The sequence below is a fragment of the Gobio gobio genome (genome assembly GCF_949357685.1).
Source record: "Gobio gobio genome assembly, chromosome: 21".
NCBI classification, from domain to species: Eukaryota; Metazoa; Chordata; class Actinopteri; order Cypriniformes; family Gobionidae; genus Gobio; species Gobio gobio.
Window position 1 is genome coordinate 16023135 of NC_137117.1, and position 16179 is coordinate 16039313.

The window sequence follows — 16179 nt, forward strand, 5'->3', positions numbered from 1 at the left end:
AAAGCAGAATTAGAGCGGGGGGCACGGGGAGGAGGGCGGGTTTGGAGGAGGGCGATAAATGATGGTGCAAATGGCTCTGCAGTCGAGGGCTGTAGTGCCGGATGGCACAGCATCAGTGTCATCCGTCTTTATTATCCTCCAGGGAGAGGAAAGAGAGAGAGAGCGATAGAACGAGAGAAGGTTGGGGAGCGGTCAGAGATACAAGAGCCCATCAATGAGCCTTGCACTGATTCCCCCTGCTGGTCACTTTCTCTCCTCCTCTCACCTTAAAGTCGTCCCCTTCTCCTCTGACTTCTCTGCACTCTTTTCGTTCTCCTTCTTTCCCCTCCATTTTCTCCAGCACAGAGGGAGGGGAAGACCCCCTACTGCTATTAATCATGGTGAAGTCTCAAAGCCCAGTGGCTGTGCATACTCATGCAGGCAGACGCACCAACATCCGCGTACGCGGGCGATGTGTGGAACGGGCCAGCCGGTGGGTTCACTGCACAGTCACAGTGTGCGAGGAGAGAGGGTGATTGGAGGAGCCGGTGCTTGGCCGGCCCCTTCGTGACATGCCGCCATGACTACAGATGAGGATGCTGCTCCCTATTCGTATTCTCTCCTCACGCGCCACCGAGCCCACAGAGAGGCTGTTGCTTTTTTCTAATTAGTGCTTTATTTATTGATACCCCAGTTAACATCTCTCCAAATTTTGGGAAGACTCTGTCTCTATTACTGGAGGATTCATCTGCCTCAGAGAGAACATGGAGATATTCAGCTCACCTTCCTCTCTTTACCACCCAGTTCTATTCTTCCTTAATTATAAGAATATTTGCATATTTATGCAAACTTACCATAGGGATCGGTACTGCAATAAAATGGTAGACAAAAAAGTAAACGTGCAACAATAATTTAAAATCTAGTCATTATACGTGGAAAAAAACTGTGTAGTAGGCGAGAAACAGTATGTGACAAAAGAAGTATGTGAAGTACGAAATCACTGTACTCATAAAAGAGTAGGCAAAAAGTTCCTGGATGAGCTACTACTTCTGGCCAGTTTCTGAAGTGTGCATACGATGGACACTTTACTATCCCATGATGCCACGGGAGAGAATTTGTGAATGGTAGTGAAGCAACGTAACTGACGCTGGTAGTCATATAATAATGGCAACATGGCGAATGTAGTGCGTCGGAATTACATTCACACACTCGTACTTTACATATTCATACTCGTACCTACTCGAGAGTATGCGATTTCAGACACAGCCCAACTGCCTTGTCTTGATGAATGCTCACACTTAAAGGGTTAGTTCACCCAAAAATGAAATTTCTTCAAATGACTCACCCCAATGTTGTTCCACACCCGTAAGACCTCCGTTCATCCTCGGAACACAGTTTAAGATATTTTAGATTTAGTCCGAGGGCTTTCATTCCTTTGAATGTAAGTGTAAGCACACTTTGCTGTCCACGTCCAGAAAGGTAATGAAAACATCATCAAAGTAGTCCATATGTGACATCATTTGGTTAGTTAGACTCTTTTGAAGCGTTGACAATACATTTTGGTCCAAAAATAACAAAAACTAAGACTTTATTAAGCTTTGTCTTCTCTTCCGGTTTAGTTTGAATCCGCGTTCACGCGCCACAGGGACGCTGCTGACGTAAGACGCTGTGACGTGTTATCTGGTGCGATAGCAGGGGTGCGATAGCAGATACCAGATAACACGTCACCGTGTCTTACGTCAGCAGCGTCCCTGTGGCGCGTGAACGCGGATAAAACGTAATAAAGTCTTAGTTTTTGTTATTTTTGGACCAAAATGTATTGTCGATGCTTCAAAAGAGTCTAACTAACCAATTGATGTCACATATGGACTACTTTGATGATGTTTTCATTACCTTTCTGGACGTGGACAGCAAAGTGTGCTTACACTTACATTCAAAGGAATGAAAGCCCTCGGACTAAATCTAAAATATCTTAAACTGTGTTCCGAGGATGAACGGAGGTCTTACGGGTGTGGAACAACATTGGAGTGAGTCTTTAATGGAAGAAATTTCATTTTTGGGTGAACTAACCCTTTAAGTTGTACTTTCCGGGTTCTGTACATGATAAAATGGTTGAAATCTACGGCAAAAACACCTGAATGCTTTCTAAAGATGTAAGTAACAGAATCATGAGATTGCCAATGATGACTAGACTCTAAAAAATCTGTAAAAATAGGGCACAATGTACTATAATAACTTTACAGAATTTTCCATATTTATTTTTTACAGGTATTTTACCTGTATTTCGAATTTTGCTCTTCATTGCGTTGTGTTAGGATTAAAGGAAATGTCTGTAAAATTACTGGATAATGTCCAGGTAATAAGCTGCCAGGACTTTTTCTGTTATTTTACGGATTTATTTTTTACACTGTAGGTTTTTAATGATTGTCGCAAATATTGTTATTGTGAAAACGAGCCATGGTTTCCTATTCGCAAACAAATGACTCTCTTGAACCAGATCGTTTAAATGAGTCAGCCAAATGCTGCGTCCAAAGTCAAATACTTCCGTACTATATAGTATGTCCGGATACATATTACCAGTATTTGAAAAACAGTAGACGAAAAGTCCCCGGATGTCCTACTACTTCCACCAAGATTCTGGAGTGCGCATTTATGTACACTTTACAATCCCATGAGGCCACAGGAGAGGATTTATGAATGGCAGTGAAGTTATGCAACTGATGCTGTAGGTCATGTGACAGTCGCAACATGGCAAATGTAGTATGTCCGAATTTCATTCAAACTACCTACCCATATTCATACTAACTACAATGGTCACAAAGTAAATTAAAATGTAGTACCTACTCAGACCACAACTGACTCCCTCATTGAACTATGGCCGATACTGTGATGTATTTGTGTTTGTGATACTTATTTACAGTACAGAGTGATTGCTCATATAACATGTAATTAAATATGCATTTTTAACAGTGTGATATTAAATTTAATCAAAATTAAATATTAGAATATATTAAAATAAACAAAATAATACATGCAAAAAATGTGGTTATTGTTTAGTATAGTGAGGAAACTTTTGTTTGGTAGAAAGACATTTTATTTAGTCTGGAGCCCTGACTATCCAGTTTTCTTTCTCACATTTCAGCTGCGAGTGCTTGTTGCTTTAACTTGCCCTCTTTTTGGCAAGTGATCCCACGCCATCTGCGTTCTGTCGTTCCGCCACTTAAATGAAAGTCTGGATCATTGTTGCGGTAGACAAAACATTTACTCGTGGTCTTCAGGAAGAGAGCCAGAACACTTAGAAGGATAACTGTGTTTGAGATTAATATGATCCAAGTTGTTGTCTCATGGTCACTCCCATAATGTAAGAGAGACTCTTAACCTCAAAATCTCTTACTCAACCCTCTTAACATCCGAAAGACAAACACAACTAATTTTAGGAAAAGTGCCAAACATGGTCCTTAATTACCAGCCACTCCCTTTGACCAACATGTTATTCACTCTCATTTATGCGTGTCATCTCAGTGTGTGGCCACTGTAAGGCTGACGGTCATAAAATGGGAACTTAACCCCAGAGTTCAGTCATTCACAGCTCACGTCCTTTTTTTTTCCACACCATTTTTATCTTCCGCTAAGATAAAACTTGGCTTGCAGCTAATATTCTTGAAATAAACCACTTCAACCTTATTTTTTCCCTAATCGTTTTATATTTGACAGTCAAGTCAAGTGAGTATGTCCTGCATTAAAGGAATATTATGAGTTCAGTGCATATTAATCTCAATCGACAGCATTTGTGGCATAATGTTGATTTACTTATTGTTGATAAAATAATTTTGACTTTTTTTTCTTTACAAAAAGAAAAGAGAAATTATACACTTACAATGGAAGTGAAAGAGGCCAGTTTTAGAAGCATTTCAATTTTGAAATGTGAAGCTTATAATTAATGCATTAACCCCTGGTTTCACAGACAAGGCTTAAGCTAGTCTCAGACTAAAACGCATGTTTGAGCTGTTTTAATTTAAAGCAACTTGCACTGTCATGCCTTAAAATATGTCAGTGCAGTCTTGTTTTGTCTCAAGATGCACACCAGTTTTTCTAAGGCACCAGTTTTGACCTAATTGAACTAAGGCCTAATCCTGGTTTAATCTAAGCCCTGTCTGTGAAACCAGGCCTAATTTTTCCTGTTTAAAAGTGCATTAAAAAGTTATTTATTTGTGTGGTAAATCTGTTTAAATCATAATATTAGAATTACTATAAAAAGTTTTAGCCGATATGTTGTCATGGAAAGATGTTGTTCCTGAAATTGAGAACAAACTGATGTGACGCCATTTCAAAAAGGTATTTATCAGTATTTATTTTCTGGAGAGTTCGCTATGGCAAGCTGTCCGGAAAACTGGCTGGTAAATACCTTTGTACTACATTGGTTCATGCCGATTACGTAATAGGTAGGTGTGTGCGGAGACTCCGCCTTCTTTCACGTGGGAATCTCTTCTGGTTAATTTCTCCTGTTGTGTCCGTAGAGATCAGATGTCCGTGAGTGAAAACATGAACACACTGGAGAGCTGCTTTATAGTAGAAAATGAAGTTGTACTTCTGATGAAACAAGACACTGACACTGTTTTTTATGTTTAATATGGTAAAACTGCTTGATTTTAAAGGGGGGGTGAAACACTCAGTTTCATGTCAATCTTGAGTACCTATAGAGTAGTATTGCATCCTTCATATCTCCGAAAAGTCTTTAGTTTTATTATATTTATAAAAGAAAGATACGCTGTACCGAGTCTTTCCGGAAAAAAAACGAGCGTCTGGAGGCGTATCGTGTGGGCGGAGCTAAAGAGTCACGAGCGTGCGCACAGCTATTGCGTTGAGAGCGTCTGAAAGCTGTGACATCCTCAAACGTGGAAAAAAACATTTTCCTAAATAAACCATGGAGATCAATCAGATTTAGCCATACATATGATCCAGAATCAATCTAGAGACTGAAATTGAACAAGAGAAGCAGCAACGACTACAGCAGGACGTCTCAATGGTATGTACTGTAACTAACTTATACACTCACCTAAAGGATTATTAGGAGCACCTGTTAAATTTCTCATTAATGCAATTATCTAATCAACCAATCACATGGCAGTTGCTTCAATGCATTTAGGGGAGTGGTCCTGGTCAAGACAATCTCCTGAACTCCAAACTGAATGTCAGAATGGGAAAGAAAGGTGATTTAAGCAATTTTGAGCGTGGCATGGTTGTTGGTGCCAGACGGGCCGGTCTGAGTATTTCAAAATCTGCTCAGTTACTGGGATTTTCACGCACAACCATTTCTAGGGTTTACAAAGAATGGTGTGAAAAGGTAAAAACATCCAGTATGCGGCAGTCCTGTGGGCAAAAATGCCTTGTTGATGCTAGAGGTCAGAGGAGAATGGGCCGACTGATTCAAGCTGATAGAAGAGCAACTTTGACTGAAATAACCACTCGTTACAACCGAGGTATGCAGCAAAGCATTTGTGAAGCCACAACACGCACAACCTTGAGGCGGATGGGCTACAACAGCAGAAGACCCCACCGGGTACCACTCATCTCCATTACAAATAGGAAAAAGAGGCTACAATTTGCACAAGCTCACCAAAATTGGACAGTTGAAGACTGGAAAAATGTTGCCTGGTCTGATGAGTCTCATTTTCTGTTGAGACATTCAGATGGTAGAGCCAGAATTTGGCGTAAACAGAATGAGAACATGGATCCATCATGCCTTGTTAACACTGTGCAGGCTGGTGGTGGTGGTGTAATGGTGTGGGGGATGTTTTCTTGGCACACTTTTGGCCCCTTAGTGCCAATTGGGCATCGTTTAAATGCCACGGCCTACCTGAGCATTGTTTCTGACCATGTCCATCCCTTTATGACCACCATGTACCCATCCTCTGATGGCTACTTCCAGCAAGATAATGCACCATGTCACAAAGCTCGAATCATTTCAAATTGGTTTCTTGAACATGACAATGAGTTCACTGTACTAAAATGGCCCCCACAGTCACCAGATCTCAACCCAATAGAGCATCTTTGGGATGTGGTGGAACGGGAGCTTCGTGCCCTGGATGTGCATCCCACAAATCTCCATCAACTGCAAGATGCTATCCTATCAATATGGGCCAACATTTCTAAAGAATGCTTTTCAGCATATGTAGACGAGCTACATATCCGGCGTCCAACTGGGCCTTGCTTATAAAACCATCGTCGCCGAAATGCAGGGAACAAACAAAACACTTGTACAACTCCGTTGCTGCTCCGGAAAAAAAACTAACTCCATCCACTGTCCCATTAACGCTGGGTTCTTTGGAAAGCTGTACAGTGTTGTCTTTCCCTGACAAACAAAAACACACATCTTTGGTGACATTGTTGATGTCGTGAAGTCCTGTGACTGCAGCGCAGCCGAGCAAAGCACTTTGATGGGCGTTCTTCTTTCGCTCCTATGTTTCATTCTCTCGCTCTGGTCTACGGGTGCGCGCGCGCCCTTCCGGGAGAAGTGCCCTTAGGACCCGTATAAGGAAATTCCGCCCCATTTGACATCACATAGACCCATACTCAGAAAAAAACAGTATTTTTGGCACAGAAATACTCCATCAAACGTCCAACTTAATTTTTGAAACTTTGTCCATGTTTAGCATGGGAATCCAAATCTTTAACCGTGTAAAAAAACTCAGTATGCATGAAACAGCATTTCACGCCCCCTTTAAGCAATCTACCGTATAAAGTGCTGTATAAATAAACGTGACTTTACTAGAATGCAGAATTGCAGAGCTCATGAAAAACATATCCACGTTGCTATGATCAGATGCTTTTCTTACGCTTTATTAAAAAAATGCTTGCTGTTTTCTCAATTTTGTTGTTTATTTTGTTATTGAGAGGAAAGTGCGCAGCACATATTTACATATTCATCTAACCGTTGTGCTCGATAACAGTATATCACTGCTCCCTTATTTCAAACTTCGTGTTACCCCTAATCAAAGAACGAAAAAGAACTTCGACAAGAGTATATCAGGGCCTTAACTTTACGCAAAAAGGGTTTATAAGTGACCCCATTGTGCTGGGTTGACTTCCTTTGTAAGTGTCTCACTGACTGTAAGCAAGGTTTTTGCTTTTTTTCAAAGAAAAGAGGGACAAACGGAAATGATTTTTTTATGGTAATCAACCTGGAATATTCCTTTAAAGGAGGTGATAATCCAAATGGGTCAAATAAGCCCCGCCGTGTGAACGGAAGAAAGCAATAAGTTAATAATTAATTATTACATTAGCTGCCGCTTCTCTCAGGTGATCAGTCAGTGCCGCAGTGCTCCCATCCCGCCATTCCGGCCGCTATCTCATCCCAACACCTGCAGTTCTCGCTTCCTCTCCTCCATCGCTCCTCGCCTTTCGGCCTTCTCCTCTCTGCCCAGATGGAGCGAGACCCGCGTGTCACATCAATCCGAGTGTACTATTTATATTTATGTACGAAAGAGAGAGGGGAGAAACCATGGCACTGTGGGGTTTATTGACTAAGCATTAAGTGGGCATTATCAGACGATAGGGATGTTATTTATGAGGCAGAGGGAGAGACACTGTGGCTGAGTTATGTGAGAACCAGCCTGAGGATGAAAGCTGCTCACACAGAGAGGGCTGATAGCAGCCTGCCTCTGTCCCCTCGCCTTGGCGCAGGAAACGGGGAGTGACGTACCCGGCTGAAAAGAGCTGCAAATTTATGGACAGTCGGTCCGTGCCAGCCTATAGGTCAACCATGGCCTGTTTATCTGGGTCTCACTGTCGTCGCTATGGTCAGGGATCAATGGCGCTATGCAGAGCAGATGCGAAAGTTCAATGACAAATATGACACTGTGTGCTAGAAAAATGCAGATGTGCATATAACGCTGGACTTGTGGGAGTGAGAATTGACATATGGTTGTGATTTATTTGTATAAATTCATGTTTTAAATATTACTTGCTAATATTTTGGAAAGGTGAGATAAAAGGGGTCACAGACCTTTTTGTTTTCAACCATATTGTTTTCATGCGGGTGTGGAAAAGCACTGTTTATTTGTTTTATGTTTTCCTTCAGTTAATTTACTCTTATCGCCACTTGCTCATTAATAATAAGGGCTGTGGATCAATGTGAAATATGAGCTGTAAATCCCAATGCCAGCTCTGCAGAAGCCTAATTGACCCTATTTTCTTTCCTCATGCGCTTTCCTGGTTTTGTTGAGCTCGATTTAGAAATGCATGTTATTCCAAAAAAAAGATTTTTTTGTAATCTGACGTCACCGAGCCTTCTTTTCACCCCCTGCCCACCAATAACCTCATCATCGATTGTCCTGTTGCGTCACATTAGGGAATTAAAATGTAAGTTGTGAATACTATTTCTTCACAACTTGTACTACTGAAGTGTACGACTGTACTACTCTACTAAAGTAGAGATGTGAAAATGTGAAAAACATTTGGACCAGTGGAATGTATGTTCATGACGTAAATAATTTTTGTGTAGATTTATTATTTGTGCAAAAGTCCAGCCTCAAAGAATTTAAAATGGTACAGTAGGCACAGATTTCACAGCCTCTTGTGTAATGCTTATAGAGCCTCTGATACAGTAATATCCACATCAGGTATAGTCGAGTGCCCCTATCTATCTATCTATCTGTCCGTCCGTCCGCCTGCCTGCCTGTGTATACACGTTGGGTTGCCATGTGGACTTTCCATAGGCATAATGATTTTTATTCTGTACAAACTGTATATTCTATCCTCTAACCCTAAACACAACTCTCACAGAAAACTTTTAATTTTTACATTTTCGAAAAAAAACAGAAAAAAAAAACAGATGCTCGATTGGATTGAGATCTGGGGAATTTGGAGGCCAAGTTAATACCTCAAACTCATTGTTGTGCTCCTCAAACCATTCCTGAACCATTTTTGCTTTTTGCCAGGGCGCATTATCCTGCTGAAAGAGCCACAGCCACCAGGGAATACCGTTTCCATGAAAGGGTGCACATGGTCTGCAACAATGCTTAGGTAGGTGGCACGTGTCAAAGTAATATCCACATGGATGGCAGGACCCAAGGTTTCCCAGCAGAACATCGCCCAAAGCATCACACTGCCTCCGCTGGCTTGCCTTCTTCCCATAGTGCATCCTGGTGCCATGTGTTCCCCAGGTAAGCGACGCACATGCACCCGGCCATCCTCGTGATGTAAAAGAAAACGTGATTCATCAGACCAGGCCACCTTCTTCCATTGCTTCGTGGTCCAGTTCTGATGCTCACATGCCCAATGTTGGCGCTTTCGGCAGTGGTCAGTGGTCAGCATGGGCACCCTGACTGGTCTACATCTATGCAGCCCCATATGCAACAAACTGCGATACACTGTGTATTCTGACACCTTTCTATCAGAACCAGCATTAACTTCTTTAGCAATTTTAGCTAAATTTAGCTAATTGTGTAGTCTGTGACCATATCGATTGTTCTTACTTTAAAAGTAAATCTTTGTAGTAATTACCATTTGAATAATATTGTTGATAATGCTATACTGTATGATATAGCAAGTTTGACACGTGTCTGCTTTGGCGTCATTGAAGGAGTACTTGAGCCTAAATGATGGCTGTGCTGCTTTCTGGAGCAAAAATAAAGTTGGGAAACACTTAAACTCCATATTCCCAACTCAGACTCTCAAATCAGCCCATCTTGATTCCTGTTTAATACTGTCGCTGAGAATATGAACATTCTTTTGAAGCTCTTTGGAGACCATCATTTGATTCATGTGTGACCAAATGCAAGTAGTGTTTATAGCTGTATAACAGTTTAAGTGCTTTCTGCTGAAATATTGGTTGGTTTTAAGACATATGGACAGAAATTAGAGGAAGGAGTGTTTCATTCACCAATGTCACAGTTTATTTTGAATTACTTATTACAATCACAGCTGTTGATTCCAAAACTTTATTGCAGATTTACACGTCTCGTGTTTACCTCTCAGTGGCCAGAGTGCCACATAAAAATGAGGAATTATCAAATGCACTTTCAAAAATAAAACAAAATTCCTTTCTGCCTGAAACAGGGGAAAAAAAATATCACATGGGTCAGCCGAGCCTTTTAAGGATGGAGCTAAATCTGACATCACGTATGATCACGCACCTTTCTTGCTTCTATAAAATGCCAACATGTACAAACGCTCACACTTCACCTACCTAAAGCCATCTTTCTCTCTGGTAAACCAGGTCAACAAACAAAAAGCAATTATGTTAGGCAGCTGCCGCCTGGGAGTGGGTAATTACAGTGCAGTGTGGACAGCTTCATTCTAAACAGGTACTAAAAGCATCATTAATCATTTCCATCATGATGCTTCAGTCCGTTAACGATCACGTGACGCGCCGCCGAGGGCCCGCCAGGGATGGAGGCAGGCTGCTGTGGGAGACGCCGACGTGCGATTGGCTGCTGGCAGAAGTCCTTGCCGAGGTCAGCCAGTCAGCTGGCCTGACCCGCCAATGACCTTGTATCACTTGACCTTTGAAGGGCTCAGGATCACGCCTTGATATCGGCCGGGCAGCGAGCGATGCAGAGGGAGGGAAAGATAAATGGCACGGTGGAGGAGAGGAATGGTGGAGGGATGGATGAATAGGAGAGAGGGGGAAGATGGAAGGCGGTTGAGATGAAAAATAAAACAGTGGGTTGATTGAGCACCAGGGGTTTTCCCCTATGCACTGACTGACCAATAGAAACGCATCATTATTATGCAGTATAGGTATACCGCATTTTAAGTGTTTTATCATGAGTATTGCATCACATTGAATTTGAATTATTTTAGATGATTTTATTAGCATACTGGCCAATAGAAATGCACATCATTATCGAGCAGTTTAGCTCTTCTGCTGATGCATTTTTAGGTCACGAAACCTTTTTGTTTCCCTTAATTCGTCTGTATTACTATACAATGGCTGCATGCAAATATGTTGCAAAATTTATTATCATTATGCAATTGTTTTATTCATTTACTAAATGAACCCAATTCATGACTTTCAGGTGCGTCGCTCTGATAATGGGACAGAAGGTTCTGCTCCCCGTTCGACATGGATCGGAAGATTGAGCACAATGTCTTATCTGGAAGATAGACAGAAAGACAGCGTCCTCTGCTCCTCTCATCTCATCTCCCCCTCCACCTCCTCGCTCTCTTCCTTGTGTGTCTGTGAGGCTATCACTATGGCAACCTCACCGAAGGCAGAAGGGAAGTGTGTGTGTATGTGTTTGGGGGGTTGGCGTAGTTCAGACAAATAAGCATTGCGGGGCTCATTTATTCATTTTTGGTTAGCCGAAAATGTGAACATGAAAGGTCAAATATGCTTGCGTTTGCATATTTGTTTTGCACTTTTGTTTATAGCACACGTTCAATATGGAAGGTATGAAAGATAAGGTTTGTTTTGGTGAATGATGAAACGGAACAAAACATATGGCATTGAAATTGCGCCGTGTTTCTGTTAACAGAAAGCCTTGAAATATTGCTATTAATTTTTTTCTGCGTTGCACTTTGTTTTATGAAGAATATGCCACTTGCTTTTGTGCAATAAATGTAGTGTTTTTTCCCTTTGTTTTCGTAGCCCGAATATCTGCATCAGCAAAATATACATGCTCTCTCGTTGTCTTCCCTTTTAGGTCCCAGTAGTGCTTGTCTGCAACTTTTTCAAAGGGCAATCCAAACCTTGATAGTCCGCAGTGATACACCATAGAGGTCAGCGCTTGTTTCCCAGGATCCACACATAAAGGCCTCCTTTATATTCCAGTGACACTTACAGAGGAAGAGCTTGTAGGGCCATACGCTCTAGAAAGTAAGGATCCAAAAGAGTGGAAGAACCTTTATAAGTAACATTATGAAGAACCTTTTGTGCAATGGAAACGTTCCCTGGATGTCAAGGTTCTTCATAGAACCATGGATGCCAAGAGCCCATATTTTTAATAGTGTACTGCACTGATTTGAATGCAAAACCCCCTGAATGTAACCTTGACACAGTTTCACCTCGGTAAGCGTCGCCCGTTCTCTGCCTCATTCCTAGACCCTGGGCTCCAGTTCTCCCCCTCCCCCTTCTCAGAGAGCGCAATTTCTTAGCCGGCTAGAAGTGCTGAGTGCTGCTGTTTGCTTTGTACACAGAAATTCGCTGAGGCTGTAAGCTGTCCCCAAACATCTGTTCTCGGGAGTCGTAAATGGTAGGAGAAACGAGGGCTAGGAAATGGTCTGCGTGCGCACGCCCCTGTGCGTTATATATATGAAAGGTGCCTTAAGACCTTCCCTCCACCTTCCGCCTTTTATGTGTGCCGTTGACAAGCAAACAAACGAGTATCAGTTCTTTATTTTACTGCTTGCAATGCAAAATAACTGATACAACGTCTGTATGTAATGGGGAGTGTGTGTGGGATGTGAAGAGGTGTTGGAAGCTGTGCGTCTCCTTTTGTTAGTGTACTACAGTAACCAGCCATTTTAAGGACCACCCATCAGAATCAGCCACCATCAGAGGCCGCCACATAAATGGACAAGATGAAGACGACTATATTTTAAAATAGCCGATTGACATAGCTATACTAAATACATGTAAACATGTTCTGAACATGTTTGCATTTTAAGCATTTTGCCATGAATAAAAGATTTTTATTGAACCCCCCTCCCCCATATTTCAACAATTTAATATTGAATTTTGATGGCTCTAATTAGGTGAAAATGTCTGGTATGATTTTACTAGTGTGTGTGTGTGTGTGTGTGTGTGTGTGTATATATGTGTGTATATATATATATATATATATATATATATATATATATATGTATATGTATATATATATGTATATATATATATATATATATATATATATATATATATATATATATATATATATATATATATATATATATATATATATATATATATATATATATAATATATATTATATATATTATCCCAGTTTCACCTAATTATATATACACTGTAAAAGGATATATCACAACAACAAAAAAGTTGCTGGCTTAATTTAAGTACAATCAACTTGGATATTTAAGTCATTTCAACTTAAATGACATTAAACTGACTTTTACAAAAGTTGAATCGAGTTTAATTTTTAACTTTTAAAAAAGTACTTATTTGGTGAGTTAAATCAATGTAAAAACATATGTTGTAATAACTTATTGATCATATATTTTTTACAGTGTGTGTGCTTAAATTACAAGGCATAATCACAGTTTTTTTTTAATATATTGTGTTCACATCTGAATCTAAACAGCACTGTCTATTTGAATGACATTGTTTTACAGTATGAATGTGGTCAATTAATTAAGCTAATCATAATTATTATTATTCCTTTTACTTATTTTTATTAGCTGATTAACACGTTTGTAAGTGTATTTAAAATAAAAGGCAATTTTAAGTAAATAACAGTATTTCAACACATTCAGTGGCTTTTTAAAATGTGTGTGGCTGACACTTGTAGCAGATTTTTCTCTCTGTGTTTTTGCATCTAGAGTCATTGCTGCTCACTCAGACTCAACTGATATTAGGCCTCTAATACATAAAATAATGTATGGCTTTTGTCATCATCCTAAAAGCATCGCTATAAGCCAGGTAATATCGTTTCCTCTCGATTACTGAGTAAAATGCAACAGTGCAGTGAGGATTATACTTGATTCTATCACGTTATCCGTTTCTGCACCCACATGCCATAACGTGGGCATTAAGCCCCTGCACGCGGATGTAACTGAGCTAAAATGCACATCAGCTTGTGAAGGGGAAATCTAATGAGCTATAGGAAAACTTCCTTCCTGAACGCTATATATGTATGCGCCCAAACGTTGCGAGAAAGAATCTACAGTAGCTATCGTAAACAAGCCTATGCTTTTATCTCTCCTAAACATGGGGACATTAACCCTCATTCACGCTTAAAAGCGCGCAAAAATAATAGTCATATATCTAGTTTATAATATAATTTTAAAAAAGGGAAAAAGTTACTTGGCGGGTTAAGAATTTTCATTGGTCATAAAAAATTATGATAATCGTCTTTGTTTTACTGTCAGCTTTTAGTTTTTTTTTCTAGCTTCAAAAAACTTTGATAATATAAAGAAAACGTAGGCTATAGATACATTAAAAAGTATTATTAACGATATTAAATTATTATTATTATTATTATTAACTATTATTATTACATTAATGAATTAACACTGTAACATGAGAGTAAACATTTGAAAGTTGAAAGAAGTTTGAAGTCATTAATAATGTAGCCTTTTCTCTGTGAGCCACTGACCGGGTCACTGCTGTCTCGAGGCAAAACAGAGGTCAAGAGGTGAAAGGTGAACTCTGGAGTAACTGCATATATTAGCAGGCTCTGGCATGCGAGGCGTGCTTCGTGCATATAAGGTTCATAACATAATGGAATTGCATGTTTTCAGTAGTAATAACTCAAAAAATATCTAGAACAAGCCCTCTCGAGGAACGCTCATTTCAATTAATTTTATTCGCTGGTATATTGTTTGATTAACGCATCTCGATTTTTAATGCTGCTGGAAAATTGTAAGGGCATTTAATATAATTTAAGAAGAGTCGTTTCCACACTGTTCAGATCATTTATCTCTTCCCTAGACTGCGGTTCTTTTGTTAGAGCATTTGCTTTTACATAGAGGGGGTAATATGCAAAACCTATCAAATTAAAATGATCTTTTACGATTGTTGTGCAAAACAAAAACGGAATTCATGCAGTAAAAAATAAGGATATATTGACATTGTGAAGAATCTGACTTTTTTCTAGCTTTTTTTGTTTTAATGTGCAATATCTTAATTTTAGTGATTACACACTGAAAACAATACTAAATGAGTGAAGAAATATATTACTTTAATTTTAATGCTGCAATTATTCAACCCATCAAGAAAAAATCAATTAAAAGTCAATCAACTTAAATCCACACCACATCGATAAATCGATCGTGTAATCCCCTCTCTCGTTCCAAATATTGTGTCCATCGAATGAGCAAAAGAGGAGAAACTGCAGGGCAAATAACTCCATGCTTCTCCATAACATTTTAAAATGGTAAAGTATATCTGAAAGATGCACCCTGAGTCAATGCATTCGAAATGTAATGAGAAAAAAAAATCACAAGAAAATCTGACTTTATTCGTCACCGTTCTTCTAGCTCTCAGTGCACTGCTTTGATGCTATATCAAAATGAGGAGTTGGTATCAGAAGGTTCAACCCGTGGCACTCGATTTAACCTCTTCCAGCAATAAATTGGTGAAAATACACGGCTAAGTGGAGGCACTTTGTACGTTGACAGCTTTTCGCCATTATTTAGAAAGACGAGTATCACCGATCATCGTGCGGCGCTCTTTATTTGCAGATAAAGGCACAAGCAGCATGAATATGACAGACACAGTATGTCTGCGAAACAGCAGCAAACCTGTTGAGTGTTTCTAAATGCGCGCAGCCTGTTCTCGTGCGCGCGCGTATGATTGTGCGTCTAAATGTTAAATGTGCATGTTTAGATTTTTAACTGACTAAATCTGTCCGCATCAGTTAGGCTATTGTACTTGCATGCACGTTAGGGTTTTATTCATTACATAATTACATTTTTAAAACAGTACTTCAAAAATAGTTAGGCCTACATTTCATATTCAGTTCGCTACTTGTTAAAATAAAAGTTAGTATTATAGGCTATAAATGCCTTTTAACCAATCAACACGGTTTTGTTTTAAAGCCAGGAATAATAATCAGATGAGCTCAGTGTCAGAAATTATGTTTGTTTTATTTTTTTTATTATGAGGCAACAATTGACCCCTGGGCATTTTTACCTTTTGTAAGGACATTTTTCGGTTACACTTTATTTTAGGGTGTCATTGTTACAGTGTAATTATATATTTAAGTACTGAGTAATATTGATTAACTACATGCACTTGGGTTAGGGTAGGATTATTTGGGCTGAGAATTATGCATAATTTACTGATATTAAGTAGACCTACTACATGTAACAAGGACACTGTAAAATAAAGTGTTACCCATTTTTCTTATCATATATAAAACATACAGTATGCCTGCTGTACATTTTAGTAAAACATTTTAAACGCACACTTGATAGGCTAGGTATAGAATAGCCTATAACGGAATAATAGATTAGGCTATACAATAAAAAAACCGAAGAGTAATTTTTTTTTCTTGCATTATCCCCCACTTTTTATTTTAT